At 39.7% G+C, this 20,256-nt stretch overlaps 1 protein-coding gene and 1 long non-coding RNA gene across 6 annotated transcripts in view; one reads left to right on the forward strand and one right to left on the reverse strand.

Annotated features, from left to right (window-relative positions):
- MKLN1 (muskelin 1) overlaps positions 1-20,256 on the forward strand; it is a 391,490-nt gene that overhangs the window by 104,883 nt on the left and 266,351 nt on the right. The gene's annotated exons all lie outside the window — the stretch shown is intronic.
- On the reverse strand, positions 7,164-16,267 carry LOC139182615 (uncharacterized). Its single transcript, XR_011566128.1, has 3 exons — positions 13,168-16,267; positions 11,115-11,228; positions 7,164-7,768 (listed from the first exon to the last, which is right to left on the reverse strand). It is a non-coding gene; the product is annotated as an uncharacterized lncRNA (long non-coding RNA).

Consider the following 20,256-nt stretch of genomic DNA (forward strand, 5'->3'; position numbering starts at 1 on the left):
TTAGGGCAGAGCACTTCAGGTGGAGGACCCCCAACTCTTGTTCCACTTCCCTGATCATTCTGTGCAGCCAGATGTACAGCTGTCTTCTCGGTCTAGGGGACTCAAATTCTTCCTTGGCAGCAGCCACATTATTAGTGCTGGTTCCAATCAGAGGACTGACAGTAGACACTCTGCTGCTGCTTTTGCTGCCGAGACCACAAACAGCTGGAGTGGTTTGAGCTCCCTGGGGGATGGTGGAGGAGTTTGAGCATGCGTGTGTGTACCTGTGTCTATGTACATATGGGTCCAAGAGTGTGGGGTCTTTGTCCATCTGCATGGCCAGCTAGATGTTTATCTGCAGGTGTTGCTACAGAAAACAGAAGTGGATATTCAGGAAACAAAGTGATAGCTTGGGATCTCACAAACAGCTGCAGCACTACTCAGAGAAGGGAGAGGTTGAAATAACCTCTACCAAAACAGAGTGGAACAGAGAAGGAAGTTACATCAGAAGAGGAAGAATGCCAGTGTCATGTTGAAGAGCCACAAATGTCACAAAATAAAAATAAAATGGGGGATTCTTATTTTAGTCAAATGCTATTACAATATTTTCTTTTTTATAGCATTATTAAAATTAGTGAAATAATATTTAGTGCAGTGAACACAGAGGACACAGAAATACCAAGAAATTGCTATAATGTTTTAAAGTTCCATTTATTTGGATCAGTGATTGATTATAACTTTGCTTTCTACCTCCACATATGAGTTGGGGTTTTTCCTTCAGCATTTAAAAAATATAGAAAACAAGTTCTGAGGTTGACTTACTGAAGGACATTTAAAAAGTCTCATTGTTAGTACAAATTACAAAGTTCTGATAAATATAATCTAATAATAGTGAAGTGATTAAAGGGGTCAGAGCAAGAAATATAGATCCCAGAGATGTTATTAATTTTTTCTTTTCCGTTCATGTAGAAATGTTCATCTCTACCAAAAAGAAGTGTAAGAGTAGGTTTCATTTTGATTAGATTCTTGTAACCATACAAGTGAAAAATTTATAGAATTGACTTTAGGTGAGGAGGGATTATAAAAAGTTAATATAATAGTGAAATAAGCTTGGCATTGGATCTTGTATGAGTCTTTTGAATTTATTACTTTAGAATATAGGAATTGACTTTCCATTACCTTGTTAGAATTATAATGACTTCAGATGATTAACTGATTTGGCAATCTCACAAATAGTTAAAAGCATATGGAGAGGAACAAACTACTATATATGAAATAAATAAGCTACGTGGATATATCATACAACACAGGGAATACAGCTCATATTTTATAATAACTATACATGGAATATAATCTTTAAAAATTGGGAATCACTATGTTGTACACCTGAAACTTAGATAATATCAAATATCAACTATACCTCAAAAAAAGCATATGGAATTTAGCGCAGTGAACTGGGGAAATTTTGTGTGCTTTGGTCACAGTGCAAAACAGTACTTCCCAACTGGATGAACAGTTGGTCCATGTGCTAATTTACCAGGTAACTAGTGAGTAGATTTGGGGTGGACAGAATTGTGACGAATTGACTAGGGAGAGAAAAGTACCTGGTAAAGAACAGGCAAAGCAAGTGAGTCTAATGTTCACTCTGTTTGCACATGGTAGGTACTCAGTAAATAATTGTTGAAGGAAGAAAGGAATGAAATGAGTGAATGAGTGATGAGTATGAAGAAAGTGGTAATAAACACCTAATTCAAAATGAAATTTAAATTTTGTTTTGTGATAGGGTTATAACATATTTCCTCTATGATACTTGGCTTGGTGATATTTAAAGATATATAATTTTTAGAAGTTATGAGACCCCTGAAGGACAAAACATCTAAAAATTAGATTTGGGGGAAATAGAAATCAATGAAAATTTAAACTTTTAGATTTTCTGAATTTTCTTACAAATTTAAATTCAATGTTACTTTAGAAACATGATAATGTATTATGGATGGTTTATTCATAAAACCATTACATGTTTTTTGATAAATATAATTCATTCACATAACATTTACTAATTAAAATTTTTTTAATGAATTTACTGATGGTTGCAAGTTGATATCAAATATCAGTTGGCTTTTTCAATGAGAAGAAACAGGAAAAAATTTAAATCGTGGAAAAACAATAAATATCACAGAAACTTGTATTTTTTTCTAGATCCAGTGCATTCCTTAAGGAGTTTATTTTCAGGGAATAATCTAAGGACTGTGGGGAAAGGGAAAATAAAATTCACTGACTACAAGTTTTTAAACTGAAGTACAGTTGATTTACACTATATTGGATTCTGATGTACAGATTATGCTCCTTTAAAAGTTATTGTAAAATCATGGCTATTGAGTGCAACTTTTTCCCAAGCATCTACATTTTTGTTTAGTGAGTGATTGCCCCCCAAATTTGCCACTTTCCCTGCTTTCTGAGCTTCCACATCTCCAGGGACCCTCCATCTAGATGCATTTTCTGACTCAGAATTTGCTGAGACTCTCAAATCCCAGTCCGAAGGAGTCTCACAAACTCCCTGCCCCAGCTTGTGTTCTAGGAAGCAAGTCCTTCCCGAAAGGGTGCCCAAGGAATGGGAGAGAGAGAGAGAGACAGGATGCCAAGTTCTGTTTTACGTTTTAAATCTGTAGATCTTTCCTTTGAATGAGTGGTAGGCCATTCTCAATTCCTGCTCCTCTGTATGGAAGAATTTAGCATCACTTCCCTTGCTGATCCAAGGAACTTTGCTCTTTGTCCAAAATACAGCTCTTCCCCAAAGCAATTTCCCCTCCTCTGAGAAATGCTTTTGTGTCAGGCTGCACTGCCCTTGAACCAGACAACTTTCTCTTCTTGTCTTTATCTGTCTAAATAAAGCTAACCTACATTTGCTGCCTAATTCATTCGGATGCTTGCTGATGCTATTTAAAGGATCCCTCAAGGCTCCGTGGAAAACAAGATGCATTATCTTCAGTCGGGAACCTTCAGGTTTGTTGGTCATTTAAGGAATTCAAGAATTGAAAGAATCCATTCAGTCTTTAGTAGTTCAGATGTGGAGGACAAAGGAGTTCTTCGTGTTTTTTAATCCCAGGCAATCTTTGACTTGTCCATTGCTGGGATCAGTTGATGATGAAAGAGGGAACTAGAAAGTTAATCTGTGTGTGTGTATCTGCATGTGTCTCTCTGTGTGTGTATGCACACACATGCATGTCTCTCCTTGTCTCTAGGCTTCAAGAAATTTGCCCAACAGAAATTTTTTTTTTATTCTGGACTCTGATAATTTGCTAGTCCATTGTGAGTTTACTTTCCCCTCTCAGGGAACAAAAGTGAAAGATAAAAAGGAAATGTCACCTTCATAAATAGGCTTCTGGTGAGTTTTTGGCTTGTCTCTATCTCCCCCTCTTCAGCCTCCATCAGACATTAGAAAATTCTGTGACTTACATGTTCCAGGGAAAAAAAGAGGAAACTCTAAACAGGGAAAGGAAAATAATGGGATTGTAAATAGGACTCCACTGTACATTTCTATAGGACTGGGAGTTCAGAGAGGTTTCAGATCTGTTGCTTGTTTTTTCTCATCTGGGATTTATGTCAGTCTGTCTGCTTGCTTAGTGGGAGGGAGAGCTGGTACAAATGGGATGGTTTTAACCACCAGTGCACTGCTTAAGCACATGCTTTTATCAGCATCCACTTGTTCAGCCACGATTCTCTGACGTCCATTGCAGTGAGTGAGTCAGAAGCCACAAGCTAACAGGTCTATTCCTTCCCGCCGTCACCTAGGAAACCGATGCATCATCCACAGGAAATGCAGGCCCCGATGGGGAGAGTGCCCAGATCGGGTTATAAAGCTGGCAGTGAGTTTTTCAAAAGAGGTCAAATAATAACGTGTAGAATTTTAGTCTAGGGTAGAAAGTGGATCCAGCCTCTCAGGCATGGATCAAGGACTGTCAGGCAGAAATACTAGGAGAAATTACTCAGCTAAAATCATGAAGGATGTCTGCTTTATAAGAAATTGGCCAAGGGCAAGGGGTATGGAGATATGGTTTGATTCTTCCAGACAGCAAACACATTTAGTTGCTCATTGGCTGAGAGTAATTTTTTTAATGTTACAACAGTGTGTGAAGTAAGATGAGAAAATTGACATGATGTCAAACCAGGCTTTCCGTTGAGTGAAATATATATCCCCCATTGTCATTGTCTCTGTCTTAAAATAGTGATGGAGAGTTCCGTCAGAGAAAAACCACACCCTGATTCCCCTCGTGCTGTCACTTTTTTTTCTGCCTGTGCCTCGGTTTCTCCCTCCTTGACTACTATGGTTCAGCACTGCCTATTGCCTTAGCGCTCATACACAATCGACCGCACACTGTCCACATATCTGCAAAGATAAGCTTAACACAGCTGAGAAAAATTACCTGTGGAGTTTCAAGTTGTTTGACAAGCTTAACGTCTCCAGGTACATTTTACATGCTCATGCTGCTATGGGTGAAACAGCCCACGGAAAAGTACAACGTGAGCTGTACCAGAACTTCCTGTTTTAGGCTCAAAGAATATTAAAACAGGAAAGAAAAACAACTCAGAAACCACTGGGCCCAACACCCTCATTTTCCACACGAGAAATGAGTCCCAGACAGATAATTTGTTTAAGGTCATCTAGGGAATTAGTGTGTCTGTTGGGGGTCAGGAAGAGGAGAGAAGATGGGCTGCAAGCTCAACTACAAGCTCAGAATGAGTCAATAGGTGATATGGCCACCTAAGAGACTATTATAATATTGAACTGCATTAATTGAAGTATGGAATCCTTACTAAGAGGGGTAATTGGTACCCTTACAGGCTGGTCAGCATTGCCAAGAAAACAATATTCTGTCCTGAGTACCCATCGAATAGGAAACAGTAACAAAACCAAATGTTCCCAGAGGAGGGTAAAGATGGTGATAGGTTTTAGCTCCATACAAGTAATTTTCTAATCATTCGAGCTGATTGAGATGTATTAAACTGGCTGAGGGGACAGTGAATTAATTCTCCATTTCCAGAGGTGTTCAAATATTCATTCATCCATCCAAATACATTTATTGAGTGCCTGCCATATGCCACGAATTTATATATCTCATAAACAGGTGAATTCTGTAAAACTATTAGTAAGATAAAACTAGCTACTAGTGATTTAGGAAGACACATCTCTACAAAAAAAGGGTTTGATGGGTCTTTCAAAGCTTTACAACTAGATGGCATTCTAATCTCCTTGCTATATCCATTCTACTGGGCTCCTTTATCCAAAATAGACCAGTCCATGTAAATTGAAAGGCGGTCAAGACAGTGAAAGATTGAAGGCAAAAGGAAAAGGGGGCAGCAGAGAATGAGATGGTTAGTTAGCATTGCCGATTCAATGGACATGAATTTAAGCAAAACTGTGAGAGTTAGTGGAGGATGAGGAGCCTGGCGTGCTGCAGTCCATGGGGTCACAAAGAGTTGGAAACTACTTAGCAACTAAAGAAGAGCAAGACTGCCTTTGCCAAGTGTCATAATCAACTCTTTTTCATCTTCCATATAGAACTTATTGCCAAATAGATCTAACAGATCTTGAATCTATGGAACCATCGCTGGCTTTCAGTAAAGGTTCCAGAATGAGAATTTTTACCACACTTGGCTTTTAAATGTTTGAACATATATTTTTAGCCCTTGTGCATGCATGTTCAGTGGTGTCTGACTCTTTGCGACCCCATGGACTGTAGGCTACCAGGCTCCTCTGTCCATGGGATTTCCAGGCAAGAGTCCTGGAGTGGGTTGCCATTTTCTGCTCCAGAGAATCTTCTTGACCCAGGGATAGAGCCTGCATCTCTTGCATCTCCTGCATTGGCAGGCAGATTCTTTACCACTGCGCCACCTGGAAGTCCTTTTTTAGCCCTTATCCGAATTAATATTTGGATTATAGGCATTCACATATTCCAAATTGTTTCCATTTCTTGGATTACTTTTCCTCATTTCTTGATGATTGATGTTCCTTGCATAGATCCAGCCAACATTATTCACATGTTTTGAATCTCTCTTTGTCTTTCAGAATCACCCCTATTGACTAATGATCCAGCTCTTAGCCACATGCAACACTGGTGATTTTTCTTACCATTCCTAACATTCATTTTTGTTAATCTCTTTCATTTTCAGTTTTATTTTCATCATAATCATAAGCCTTTTCTTAATAGCACATTCAACATTCCCATTGCTTTTACAATTGTCAGACATACTGGGCTTAATAATGTTGCAAAACACCCCAAATTAAATACAGTAAACCTGCTGGTAATAAAAAACTAGTTGGCCAAGACTAAAACAACTGCATCCAACTGCCATTGCCGTCTGTTGGGGGCAGACAAAGCAGAAAAAAAAATTTGCTTTTGGAGCAAATTATTTTTCATCTTAGTGAAAATTCACAGGGGGCCAAGCTGGCAAAGAATCCCTTGTCTCTTCCACCGTCGTGCCATTCCAGTGAAGTGCATTTGTGACAATAGTCATCAAATCACATATAAATATGTAATCAACCAAAATTATTTTTAGATAGCTCAGTTCTCTTTCATTGCCTTGATGAGACTGAGGTCATGGGTTTGATCTCTGTATGGGATATTTAGTACACGGAAAACTGTGTCACCCAAGTAGTCTGTACCTACATCTAGCCATCTCACAAATGCATGTTCTTTAGGGGACCTAGACATAGCATGTGGTGGGACATATCATTTCAGTACAGTCCATATAGGAAAATGCAATTATAAACCTTCATAACAATATTTGACTTTGGAATCTGCAAACTTGAAACCTCAAGTAGCCATTAATAAGAGAGAAGACACTTCAGTGGTATGTTGGTTTTACAGAAAACAATAAAGTTCTATAAAACAATTATCCTTCAGCTAAAAAATAAATTAATTTAAAAAAAAAGCTATAAGCATAGGTCAGGTCACAGAGTTCTCCAAATGTAAAATACTAAAGAAAAAGGCTTATTTTTCTCATTGAGATCATTAGAAATATAGAGGGTGGTACCTCGTTTACTTCTACTCCCCAGGAAACTGATGACGATTAATTCCTATTGACTTAGTATTCTGAGATTTGCCAAGGAGCAGCTCAATGTCACCAGAGAATGTTACACATTTGTCAAAACTACAGATTCACAACTCAGTTTCGGCCTCAAATGTAATTTTCTCCCTCTGTTTTCAGATCTGTTCCTCCCTCATCGCCAGAGCTGCAGGCTGCTCTCTAAATAACACCGTGTCCCTGGCTTCCTAGCTCCCATTTGAATGTTTCGGCAGGGCTCCTTTGAGATCTGCCCCCCACTGCCTCCCCTCTCCCAGGCTTGCCTTCGTTTGTCTGAGTCAGCCATGAGTCACCTCACTCATTAGTGGAACTCAGAATGCCTCTCCATCCTCCAGATCCTTTTTGTCTCCCTTCTTGTAACTGGTTTTCTGGCAGCGTCAGATCTGTGGACAACCTTGAAGTTAGGGGCTGGGTCACTATTAAGATGATCTGCTCCGTAAAGAGGTTGGCAGACTGCAAGGAGAACTAAAAATGACGACGATGATGATGATAATGATGATAACAATAATGATAATGGTGCACACAGTTGCTTCAGATGCATTTTAATGGCCAGATTTGGTACCTTTGCCCGTGTCAGCTCATAGGACAGCACAGGGGTCCTTAATTCTTGGTCTCTTCCTTGTCTCTTCTTTCCCTCTTCACCATCACTTCCTCCACACACATGCCCATATGGCACAAAGTGCAAGCTTAGAGACTCCACTCTCTGGAAAGGCAGGTAAAAGAGCAATGTCCTTACATTGGTGGGCACTCTTTTCTCCAGGATTTTCATGTTTACTCTCCTTTCTACTCATTCAATTTTACATTCCCAATTCTTTGTTTTTTGTGAAAGGTGGAACAGAGAGGACAAATCAGAAAGATTTATGCCTATTGATGCCTCCTGGGCATATAAAGAAACTAGTGAGATGACACTGATAATAAACTCTGAATTCACTGTAGAAAATTTCAACACCAAAACACCATTATTGAATTAATAATGAATTATCAGTTCATTATTAATGAATTATTAATCCTACTTAAAGCCCTTTGTAAAATAGCTGATACTTTACCCAACTGGACAGTGACTAGTTTTTATAAGTCAGATGATTTACTCTTGAAAGGGAATGCAGCTATCCCCCTGTCCTGCCATAATCAGCACGCATTTACTAAGCACCTGTGATGAACAGGCCCTGAGCCACGCCCCCTAGGGCAGTGCTTTTCAAGCTTCACTGTGTGTGATGTTATCTGGGAAACTTGCTAAAATGCAGATTCCGATTCAAAAGACCTGGAGTCAGGTTCTGCATTTCCATAAGCTCCCTGGAGATGTCCTTGCTGCTGCCCAGAAACCACATTTTGAGGAGCAAGACCACAGGGGTTCCACATAGAGCCAGACAAGGCTTGACTCTGTCCCTGAGAAACACTGGGGACCCACAGCCTCTGGGATGCTACCCTGTGCATTCCTTCTCCTCAGCTGCTGATAATTATCTGTGAGGCCCAGACAATGCTGATCTGTTCTTCTCAATGCTCTTGGCTTTCTCATGTCCTTATTCCCAGTGGAGGGTATCAAAACTGCAAGGCTCAAATTGGGATTAGGGCAAGGAAAAGGCCCATTTATCTTTTAACCTTTGTTCTGAGAGCTAGGCCACTTAACCAGTGATCTCTGAACTCACATTTTAAGCAGAGCCTGATTAACAAAAAAGTATTTCTCTGATTGCTAGAGATCTCCTTTTATGATTCGTTAGTTTGTATCCCTTGCCAACTTTTCTATTAGGGTCTTTGTCTTTTAAATAATGAGTTGTAATAGTTTTCCATTAAAATATTAAGGAGGATCTCTTTGTCCCTAATAAAGGATATTTCAACATTTCATCTATTCATTTTGGAGTTAGGAATCTTAGATTCTAGGTTAACTAATTTTCTTGCTAATCTGAGCAAGCCAACTTACCTATTATGACATGGTTCCTTTACTTGTAAATGGAGGTGGTAAAGACTACATATTGAATATATGTTGAGTACAAAACTGTTGGGTATAAAAAGAAAGTACATGTGGGATGATGCTGTATAATCATAGAACATGGGTACTTGGTTTCAGAGCTTATATTAATCTGATAGCATGATTGAACCTGTCTTCCCTAATAGCTCAGTTGGTAAAGAATCTGCCTGCAATGCAGGAGATCACCATTCGATTCCTGGGTCAGGAAGATCCCCTGGAGAAGGGATAGGCTACCCCCTCCAGTATTCTTGGGCTTCCCTTGTGGCTCAGCTGTAAAGAATTCGCCTGCAATGCAGGAGACCTGGGTTCGATCCCTGGGTTGAGAAGATCTCCTGGAGAAGGGAAAGGCTACCCAGTCTAGTATTCTGGCCTGGAGAATTCCATGGACTTTATAGTCCACGGGGTCACAAAGAGTCGGACACGACTGAGTGACTTTCACTTTCACTTTTCATTACTGAACCTAAAGTGGGACATAGCTGACTGATGTTAACAAGTACCAGTTTTGTTTGTTTCATTTTGTTTTGCTTTCAGTTTTTTTTTTTTTTAAAAACAGTTATTGAGCACTGTCAAGTACTCTGAGTGTGCTTATCTGGTTTGGGTAGTACATACGTGGAGTTAGAAGCTGCCTGTTAAGAGCTTCATATGCGTGAAAGTGCTTATGCTTTCTGTTTTCCCTTTGCTTCCACAACTGCAACTTTCTAAGTTGTCAACAGACAAGATCTTGTCTCCTGACATGTCCAATTAAGAAACTATCTCAGTACTGAGGTTAATGACCCAGTTGTTCCTTAGTCTCTTCCTTAGCTGGCTCATCTCTACTAGAACCTTATACTTGTTAAAATTGTTTATTTATATAGTAGATGTTATGAGTGGTAGTATTCCAGTTTAGACTGATAGGTTTTTGTCTAGCTTAGAGTAATAGAAAATGTGTATTTCCTCCCTCATCTGTGAGTTTAATGCCTATACGTTCATACCATTACTGCCTGAAAGAAAAAGAATATAACGAACAATTATTACTAAAATAGAAATGTCTGAAAACAATGTGCTTTGCCTCTAGTTGGTATTTGTTTTTTGATACAAAGGAAAGAAACTCTAACAGCAAGATTTTGACTATCATCCAGGTAGAGAATGCTCCCTCATTCCCACTGTTTCCCCCTATATTCTTCCTACACAAAATCTGCCTTATGAGTCCCTACACAGAGCATAGAGAAAAACAAAAAGAGTCAATATTATTGAATCTCATCCATTTGCCAAGCACTGTGCTAAGTGCTTTCAGGTACATTTTCTCATCTAATGGATCTTTTACTTTCTTACTGCAGGGAAGATGGTGAGCTTGTGCCTTTACTTTGCTATTTCCTCTTCCTAGAGTCCTTATACCTCCCTGTCTGTGTCAGCCTTATACTGCAAGCAAGGGAACCTAATTTTTGCAAAATCCCCTCCCCGTTTTTTTTTCATGTCATTCAGGTCCACAGCAAAAAATTGGTTGGTTTCTCATTCTGGAAAATAAGAGATTGTCCATTCAGGGACAAGTGAACAGAACAGGGCTGAGGGCTAAATGCTGTTTCACACACATGGGTGGCCAACTACCTCTGGTGAGAAGTCTCTCTTTTTCTGGCTTCTTTCCCAAATAATACATTGAACTTTGCAGCAAAAAGCATCCATAAACATGCAAATTCTCCTTGGATTTATCTCTTTATATATGAACACAGGTTCCTTACCACTTCTTTCACCCACCCACAACCCACCAAAAAACAAAAAGAGAAAAAAAGGAATCCTCTCCTGGAGAAACATGATGGATCTTATCTATTCCTGAGACTAACTGCCATTTTCTCCTCTTACCATGATTCCAAATTTTGGACTCCACTAAGGAAAACATAGTCTGTGTGACCTTGCATAACCAGGGAGGAAGGAATCTCGCCTGGGCAATGAGAGGGAAGGGCTGAGTCACTATCTCAGCCCTCAGGAATGGCTCTCCAGCTGCTGACTGAGGCCACACGGGTTCAGCCACAAGGCCAGCAGGGACCTCCCCAGTGACTAGCCAAGAAGAAGCAACCAGGACTAGCCAGAGTGAACTGGGGCAACTGACCCATTTGTAGATGGCCCCGCAAGGACAGTGGTCAGCAGTCCAAGTCGCAGTTCTGGTGGGGTAGCAATGCCTGGTCCAATCTGGTGGATGAATGATGCCTGACAACAGAAGACTCTGGAAAAGGATGTACTTGTAATTAGCATGTGGTGGCATTTTTATTCTAGAATTTTATTCTTTGCTCTTTCACATATACAACAGACATTGAACAAACATATTAGGCACTGAACTAGAGGTTGGCATGTTCCTTGCCCTCAGGGAGTTGACAGTCAAGCAAAAAGGGAGGAAACATAGGCCCTCTAAGAGAACATAGAAGAGGGACTTAAGACTTGACAGTTGGAGAAGCTTCCCCAAGAATGTGAAAGGTTATGGAGCAGGGGGTAGGCGGGTGGGGTGGTGGAGAGGGACATGGAGTTGGGACCCTCCAGGTGGAGGATGCAGCAGTTCAAAGTTGCAGAGGCGGAGAAAGAACAGGAGGTTCACTGGAGAAGTAAAGTGGTTTAGTGTGGCCTAGATCAGAACATGCAGGGGAATGGGCAAGAATTGACCCTGGAGAGGTGAGCAGGGATCAGATTGTAAAGGTGTAATCCTGTATGTGTATGTAAGAGGGTCTGAATTCTATCCCAAGGCCAATGGGAATGACTAACTGACCTGCGGGGGAAGGATATATCAAATATGTTTTTTAAGGAAGTTTTCTCACTGGTTGTAATCTAGAGATTGGATTCAAGGATGCAAGGAGTGTTACCAAAATGCAAGTCTGTGTGCCTGACTCACAGTGATGCCAAACAATACCAAAACTTTGGAGTTTGGAACAGAGAAAGATTTATTATTATTGCAGGACCCTGAAAGGAGATGGGTAGCTCATGCCTGAAAAACCCCCAAACTCTTCAAAAGCTCTCAGCAAAGCCCTTTTCTGGGAAAGGGGAGGGAGAGATGTGGTGAGTTGTTGCAAACTTCTTGATGTCGGAGCCTCTGTTCTTGAGGTCACATCATAGTCAGGTAATGATGTTTCTGTAAACCTCCACCAAATGAACGTTATTCTCTGTTCTGACAAGAAAGTGCCAGATCATGGCATCGGGTCCCATCAATTCATGGCAAATTGATGGGGGGAAAAGTGGAAACAGTGGCAGATTTTATTTTCTTGTGCAGCAAAATCACTGCGGATGGTAACTGCAGCCATGATATTAAAAGATGCTTACTCCTTGGAAGAAAAGCTATGACAAACCTAGACAGCGTATTAAAAAACAGAGACATCACTTTACTGACAAAGGTGACATAGTCAAAGCTATGTTTTTTCCAGTAATCGTGTATGGATGTGAGAGTTGGACCATAAAGAAGGCTGAGTGCCAAATAATTGATGCTTTCAAATTGTGGTGTTGGAGAAGAGTCTTAAGAGTCCCTTGGACTGCACTGAGATCAAACCATCAAACTAGTCAGTTCTTAAGGAAATCAACCCTGAATATTCATTGGAAGGAATGATGCTGGAGCTGAAACTCCAATACTTTGGCCACCCAATGTGAAGAGCCAACTAATTAGAAAAGACCCTGATGCTGGGAAAGATTGAGGGCAGGAGGAGAAGGGGACAACAGAGGATGAGATGGTTGGATGGCATCACCAACTCAATAGACATGAGTTTGAGAAAGCTCCAGGAGATGGTGAAGGACAGGGGGAAGCCTGGTGCTGCAGTCCATGAGGTCACAAAATCAGACACGACTTAGTGACTGAACAACATCAGGTTGCTGCTTGACACTTGGTTGATTGTGGGCAGGGCCCACTGTGGTGCCAACCAGTGGCTGAGCAGGACCCATTGCTTGGTACTGGAATAATGGCCCACAGCAGTAGCCACCTGCTAAGGACTGTCTTTGGCTGTGCCTTGTTGCAGGAGGACCAGGTTGGAGGAACTTGCAGTAACTGAAGAAGGAAATAATGTGGGCCTGAGCCATAGCAGAGGCAATAGGAATGCAAGAAAGATAAGACTGAGAGATACAAAAGCAGTTACCAAGTGACCTTGGTGATTAGGTCACAGGTGGGGCCTGCAGAGTTTAGAAAGACTCACCTTTGGTGGGTGGGGAGAGATGAAGGCTGAAGGCTTGCTGGAAGGAGATGATGAGTTCAGGTTGAAGCAGGAACTCAAGACAGAAACCCTGCCATTGACCTGAATATCAGTGGTGGAAGGTCAGGGCAACTTAGCCAGCACTGGGGATTCTTCAGGTGTACCCTGAAGGAATCTTAAAGACAATTCCAGACCCACCAGCAAGAGAGGATGGGCCTCCTAATACAAGTTCCTACTTAGAATCCTGGCTTATTAAGACTGAATCTGTGCAGGATTGAGGCTGCAGATGAGAGGTCTTCAGAACCTGCAGCCAAACAAGGCCTGACAAGCTGTTTCCATGGAGATGTGGTGTGCGCAGGAGGGAGTGAGTAGGAGGGCTGATCCACTCCAGAGCCTTGGGTCACAAGGCTGCAGTGGGCTAACAGATAAACAGGAAAAAGGCATAGTCAGTCAGAAAAGAACGTTCAAAACTATTGGCAGTTAATTGGAGATATCGTGTCATAATTCTTGATTAAGTCTAACAATTTGAAGGATTAGGGTAAGCCACTTTATGATCCTGCTAGTTATTTCAGGTACCACTTAATGAGGGCACGAGGAAGTGGATGCCAGCTGAGGCCAACTCCAAATGTACATACTCCCATCTTAAGCCTTTCTGCACCCGTGGACTCTAAGTAGCTACATATTATTTCCAAATTTCTGGGGAAACAGGCAGGGATATGGGAAGTTAATTTTTTTTTTTTCCCATTTGCCATGTTGTTGGCACTAATAACTCAGGAAATCTTTGGAGCTCTTCGGGAAACTCAGGTGCTGGCAGAGCCTCAGATTAAATGTTATTATTAAACAATTTGAGGAACATTCTGGACAGAGAGCCAGCAGCAGTGGGGACCCACGTGTTTTGTGTTGGGGGAGGATAGAATATACATAACATGAAGTCGACTATTTTGACCATTTTAGAATATGCTATTCAGTGGCAATAAGTATATTCATAATCTTGTGTAACCATTACCACTGTCTCTTTGCAAAACTTTACCATCATCCAAAACAAAAACTCTGTAACTGTTAAGCAATGATGCCCTTCTGGGCTCCAAGTGTTTTTAACAACTTATTATGCTGTGAAAACTCTGCCTCCCAGTCAGGAGAATAGTGTGACTGCTGCTAATAAGAAAACTAGCTGGATCTTGGTTTGGTCAGTAAGCTTTCAATTTATATCTGGGGTTTTTTGGCTAAAGACTCCTTTAATCCTGTGGGTGAGCCTGTTAAACCTAATCTCTGAAGGGAGGGAGCCTGATTTTTAACCACCTTAATGACTGATGGGACTTGTTAATCTTGATCTCCAAGGTATTCAAATGGCTTGTGGCAGTGCTTGTTAAGAAGTCAGCAAAAACTGTCAGGACCACAGGATCTTATAAAGATTCTACTAGAGGCAAACTTTGTTCCAAAAATAGCTGGGAGATGAATTGTCTGGGAGCAACTTCATTTTAAGTGACCAAAAACGATAATGCCCAAGGAGGATAATACACGATTCTGACTTGGAACAGTAGATCATGACTGAAAGACCAGAGCTGGAAATTCCAAGTTTCCTACTGTCTTTTCTTTCACAAATTAAAACATTTAGTGCGGGTAGGGATAAGCCTTTGTGATTTCCTTTCTTCATCCAACAAGTGTGAGGTGTTTAGAACATGATGCTTATCAGACAGGACTCAATCTGGAGTTCACAAACCCAAAGTAGCAATAGCTCTCAAAGCCCAGGCAGATATTTCCCAGAGGCATGATGTCAGTCTCAGGAAACAGCAGGAGGGAAAAAGAATAGGGAAGATTTAGTGAAAATCACTCCATCATAAATACAATCTAAACCACATGTCCTATTTGAGGGCCAGGGGTAAGACAAATAGTTTAAAACACTTTGCTATTCCTGGGAACTAGAACTCAGAGGAGGTTAACTGGCTTACTCAGGGTCACCCAGAAAACCAGGAAGAGAGCTGAAATTTAGTACCTTTGTTTCCTGATACCTGTTTTAGTGGTTTATTTTGATCAGGATCTGCTGGTATTCTATGCTTGGAATGCACGAGGGAGATGGTTCTCAGATCTTCTCTATGAAGTTTTCATTTGGTCAGGGGTGATCTATCGGTAGCTTTACCTCCAAATTCTCCTCCAGTTTAGTCTTCATATCATAATTGGTTCAGAACCCAAATTCTGCATAGTTCAGAAAAATGCTATTAGCAGTCTAGAAGAGATTTAATACTCTTAAGATTGCATTAGGGGATGATTTCCAAAATGGTGGTATGGAGAGCTTCACAGACTCACTCCTCAACAAAACAACCATACCTGGTGAAAATTATTTACCATTTAACATTGTTGTTCCGTAAAGGGAGATGAAAGCCAAGAAGATCAAAGGCTACCACCCCAATCCGGCACCTCACTTGTAAAAAAAGGGTATTACTCCATGAGAAGTGGGTCACTGTTCCCTCAGAAGCTCTCAACAAGGGAACAGACTTTATTTGGAAAAGAATGTGGGGAAATTCAAACTGAAGAGAGTCTTGGAAAACAATGGAGATTTTGGTGATAAGCAATTAAGGGGGAGTTGGTATCTCTTTGAGAACAACAAGCCTGACTATAGGCCAGTTCATTTTACTAGAAAGGACCAGAGAAAAAGACAGCTAAGAAGAGCCCTCCTAGGATCAGAACAAATCTCAAAGACTGGCCTCAAAAACTACCTCTGCAGAGGGTCTTAAAATTAACTGGATCAGACTGTGTAGCAATGTATGCAACAAGCATTGTTGAAAACAACAGAGTGATTTGCTAACAACTAATAGAGCCTAATATCTAGGGATCATAACAACAAAGACAGACAATTTAGGGAGACTGGGGACAGAGACAGTCAAAGAGAACTATGCTAAAATCAACATCATCCCAGGATGACTGTACACGAGGCCAAATATGCATCTTCTGAGGAGCAACATCAGAGGTTTCAAACTGTAGGGAAATAGAATTTACCAAGATAGTTTAGCTCAGTCATGGAAGAAATAAAAAGGCAAATTACAACAATAAGCTCATAAGTTCAAAAATAAACAATAAGGTTGAGAGGATCAGTATCTAGCCTTGCTACAATATATTATCTAAAATGTTCAGTTTTCAACAAAAAACTTATGAGACATGCAAAGAAACAGGAAAGTGTAATGTGACCCAAACAGGAGGAAAAAAGCAGTCAATAGAAACACCCTGTGAGAGGGCTCAGATCCAGCTTAGCAGACAAGACTTCAAAGCAGCTATTATAAATATATTCAAAGAACTGAAGAAAACCAAACTTAAAGAAGCAAAAGAAGGTAGGATAAAAATCTCCCGTAAGATAATCAGTAAAGAGATGGAAATTATTATTATTTTGAAAGAACCTAACGGATGTCCCAAGCCTGAAAATTGTGATAATTAGGAAAAAAAAATCGCTAGAGGAGCTCAATAATATAATTGAACTGGCAGAAGAAAGAATCAGCAAACGAGATAGATAGCTATTATTTGATCTCAAGAACAGAGAGAAAGGAGGATGAAGAAGTAATGAACAGAACTTCAGAGAAATGTAAGAAGCATTAAGTACATCAACATATGTATAATGGGAGTACAGGAGAAAGAAAGGAGCAGAAAAAATAGAAAGAATGGCTGAAAACTTCTCAACTAATCCCAAGTAGAATAAACCTAGATCCACATTCAGACACATCATAGTAAAAATGATGAAGGAGAATATTTGGGAAACAGCAAGGATAAACAAGGATAAACTCATCACAAACAAGGGAACCCAAATAAGACTAATAGCTGACTTCTCACCAGAGACAATGGGGGCTAGAAAGCAGTGAGGTGGCATATTTAAAGTGCTGGGGGGAGGACTTCCCTGGTGGTCCAGTGGTTGGGAATACACCTGCAAATGCAGGGGACATGGGTTTGATCCCTAGTCTGAGAAGATTCCACATGCCCCAGAGCAACTAAGCCCATGCTCCTTGGAGCCAGGGCTCTACAAAAAGAGAAGCCACCCCAATGAGAAGCCCAGACACTGCAACTAAAGAAAGCCTGCAACAAAGACCCAGCACAGCCAAAAATAAATAAATAAATATATATATATATATATATATTTTTTTTTTTTTTCTTTTTTTTTTAAGAAACTAAAGTGCTGAGGGAAAAAATCTGCTCAAATCAGAATCTTTTATCCAGGAAACTATTTCTCAAAAATGAAAGTGAAATAGAGACATTCCCAATAAGCAAAATCTGAGAGAATTAATTGCCAGCTAGAGTTATATGAAACGAGGAAGTTCTTCAAACTGAACACAAGTAATCCCAGTCAGTAATTCAAATCCACACAAAATCCAAAGAGGACTAGTAAATACAATTATGCAAGAATAAAAGACAGTATATCAATGCATAATTTTTCTCCTTTTTTCTCTTTAATGATCTAGAAAGCAATTGTATAAAAGAACACATTTCACAATGGAGGTGGGTGGGAACGAAAAGCTATAGTAGAGTAAGAAGTGCAACAAGATGGTAACTCAAATCCATGGGAACAAATGAAGAGAACCAGAACTGGTAAATAAGAAGGCGATAAAACAAACCCTAAATATAACCTGCTTTCCTTTCTGTTTTTAACTTAAAAAAAAAGATATAAAATTATATTAATTCATAATTATAATATGTATTATTGGGTTTGTAACAAAACTATAAACCAATTAGATCTAACAGACATCTATAAAATGTTCCAACAACCAACAGCAAAGTACACATTCTTTTCATATGAATATGGACTATTCTCCAAGATAGACTATACTCTAGGTTATTTCAAAGGTTTGAAGTTATAAAAGGCGTGAGTTCTGACCACAATGGAAATAAAGTAGAATCAATAAGACAAGGAAATTTGATAAATACACAGATATCTGGATGGTAAATAATTTACTCCTAAATAACAAATAGGTCAAAAAAAAAAAAAAAACCTGATAAAGAAATTAGAAAATATTTTGAGATGAATGAAAATAAAAGCAAAACATAACAAAACTTATGGAATGTACCGAAGCAGTTCTTAGAAGGAAATGTACAGCTGTGGATGCTTATGTTGAAGAGAAAAAAAGAAAAGGATCTCAGATCAATAACCTATTCTTCCATTTTAGAAACTAGAAAAAGAAGAGCAAACTAAGTCCAAATCAAGCAGATGGAAGGAAGTAGTAGATTAGAGCAGAAATTAATAAAACAAAAGATAGGAAAGACAATAGAGAAAATGAACAAAACCCAAAGCTGGTTCTTTGAAAAGATCAACAAAATGACAAACCTTTAGCTAGACTGACCAAAAAACGAAGAAAGAAGATTCAGATTACTAAAATCAGAAATAAAAGAGGACATTACTATCAACTCCACAAAAATAAAAAGGATTATACTAACTAGTTTTATATATGTATATATGTGTATAAAGGCAATGGCACCCCACTCCAGTACTCTTGCCTGGAAAATCCCATGGACGGAGGAGCCTGGTAGGCTGCAGTCCACGGGGTCGCTAAGAGTCAGGCAGGACTGAGCGACTTCACTTTCACTTTTCACTTTCATGCATTGGAGAAGGAAATGGCAACCCACTCCAGTATTCTTGCCTGGAGAATCCCAGGGACAGAGGAGCCTGGTGGGCTGCCGTCTATGGGGTCGTATAGAGTCGGACACGACTGAAGTGACTTAGCAGCAGCAGCATATATATATATATATATATATATTATATATATATATATAAATATAAATGATTCACTTTGATGTACACCTGAAAATAACACAACACTGTAAATCAACTATACTCCAAAAAGTCCTTTTTAAAATAAATAAAACCGTGTGAACCAATCTTAGGACCACATCAGGCATGCCCTACAAAAGCAACCTGGTTTCCTCCCAAAATGGATGTACCCAGAGGACCCTAAATTGCTTACAAAAACAATAAAAATCAATCACATTTGATACCCTAAAAAAATAAAATCAACAAAGAATTTGAATAAACATTCCTTTAAGGAAGATATACAAAAAAGGCCAATTAACAAGCACATGAAAAGATGCTCAACATCATTAGCCATCAGGGAAACACAAATCAAAACTAAAATGAGGGCTTCCCTGGCGGTCCAGTGGTTAAGAATCTGCCTTGCAACTCAGAGGACACTGGTTTGATCCCTGGTCCAAGAAGATCCCACATGCCGTGGAGCAACTAAGCCTGTGCACCACAACTACTGAGCCTGTGCTCTTGAGCCCTTGTGCCGCAACTACTGAAGCCCATGGGCCTTAGAGCCAGTGCTCCACAACAAGAGGAGCCGCTGCGGTGGGAAACCCACACACCTCGACTCGAAAGTAGCTCAGGCTCTCTGCAACTAGAGAAAGCCTGCATGCAGCAATGAAGACCCAGAGCACCCAAAAATAAAATAAAAACTAAATGAATAAAATAAATTTAAAAAAATGTTTTTAAATCTAAACTGAGATACCTCTTCGTACTCTCTAGGATGGCTATAATCAAAACGACAGATAATGTTAAGGTTTGGTGACGATGTGGAGAAATTGGAATTTTTATACATTCTGGTGGAAATATAAAATGGTATGCCACTTTGGAAATCTGTCTGGCAGCTCCTCAATAGACTACAACAGATGGATACTATATAACCCATCAACTTCTCTCCTACATATACAACCAAAAGAAATGAAAATATATGTCAGCACAGAAACTGTACATGCATGATCATAGCAGCAGTACTCATAATGGTCTAAAATTAGAAACAATCCAGAGAAGCTGATTCCTGAACTAGAGTCCTGCTTCTCCATTCTTTGGCTATTGAAAATGGTTATGCTATTCCAGTCTACAAAAAAAGAAAGAAAAGGAGGGAGGGAGGAAGAAAGGAAAAAAGGAAGGAAGAAAACAATCCAAATGTCTATCAGCTGATGAATGGTTAAATAAAATATGGTATATCCATACAGTGGATGTTATTTGGCAATGAAAAAGAATGAATTACTGCAACATGGATAAACTTTGAACACACCATGCTACGTGAAAAAAGCTTGATTCCATTTATATGAAATATCCAGAAAAGCTACTTTATAGAGACA

Source organism: Bos indicus, chromosome 4 (assembly GCF_029378745.1).
Source record: "Bos indicus isolate NIAB-ARS_2022 breed Sahiwal x Tharparkar chromosome 4, NIAB-ARS_B.indTharparkar_mat_pri_1.0, whole genome shotgun sequence".
NCBI classification, from domain to species: domain Eukaryota; kingdom Metazoa; phylum Chordata; class Mammalia; order Artiodactyla; family Bovidae; genus Bos; species Bos indicus.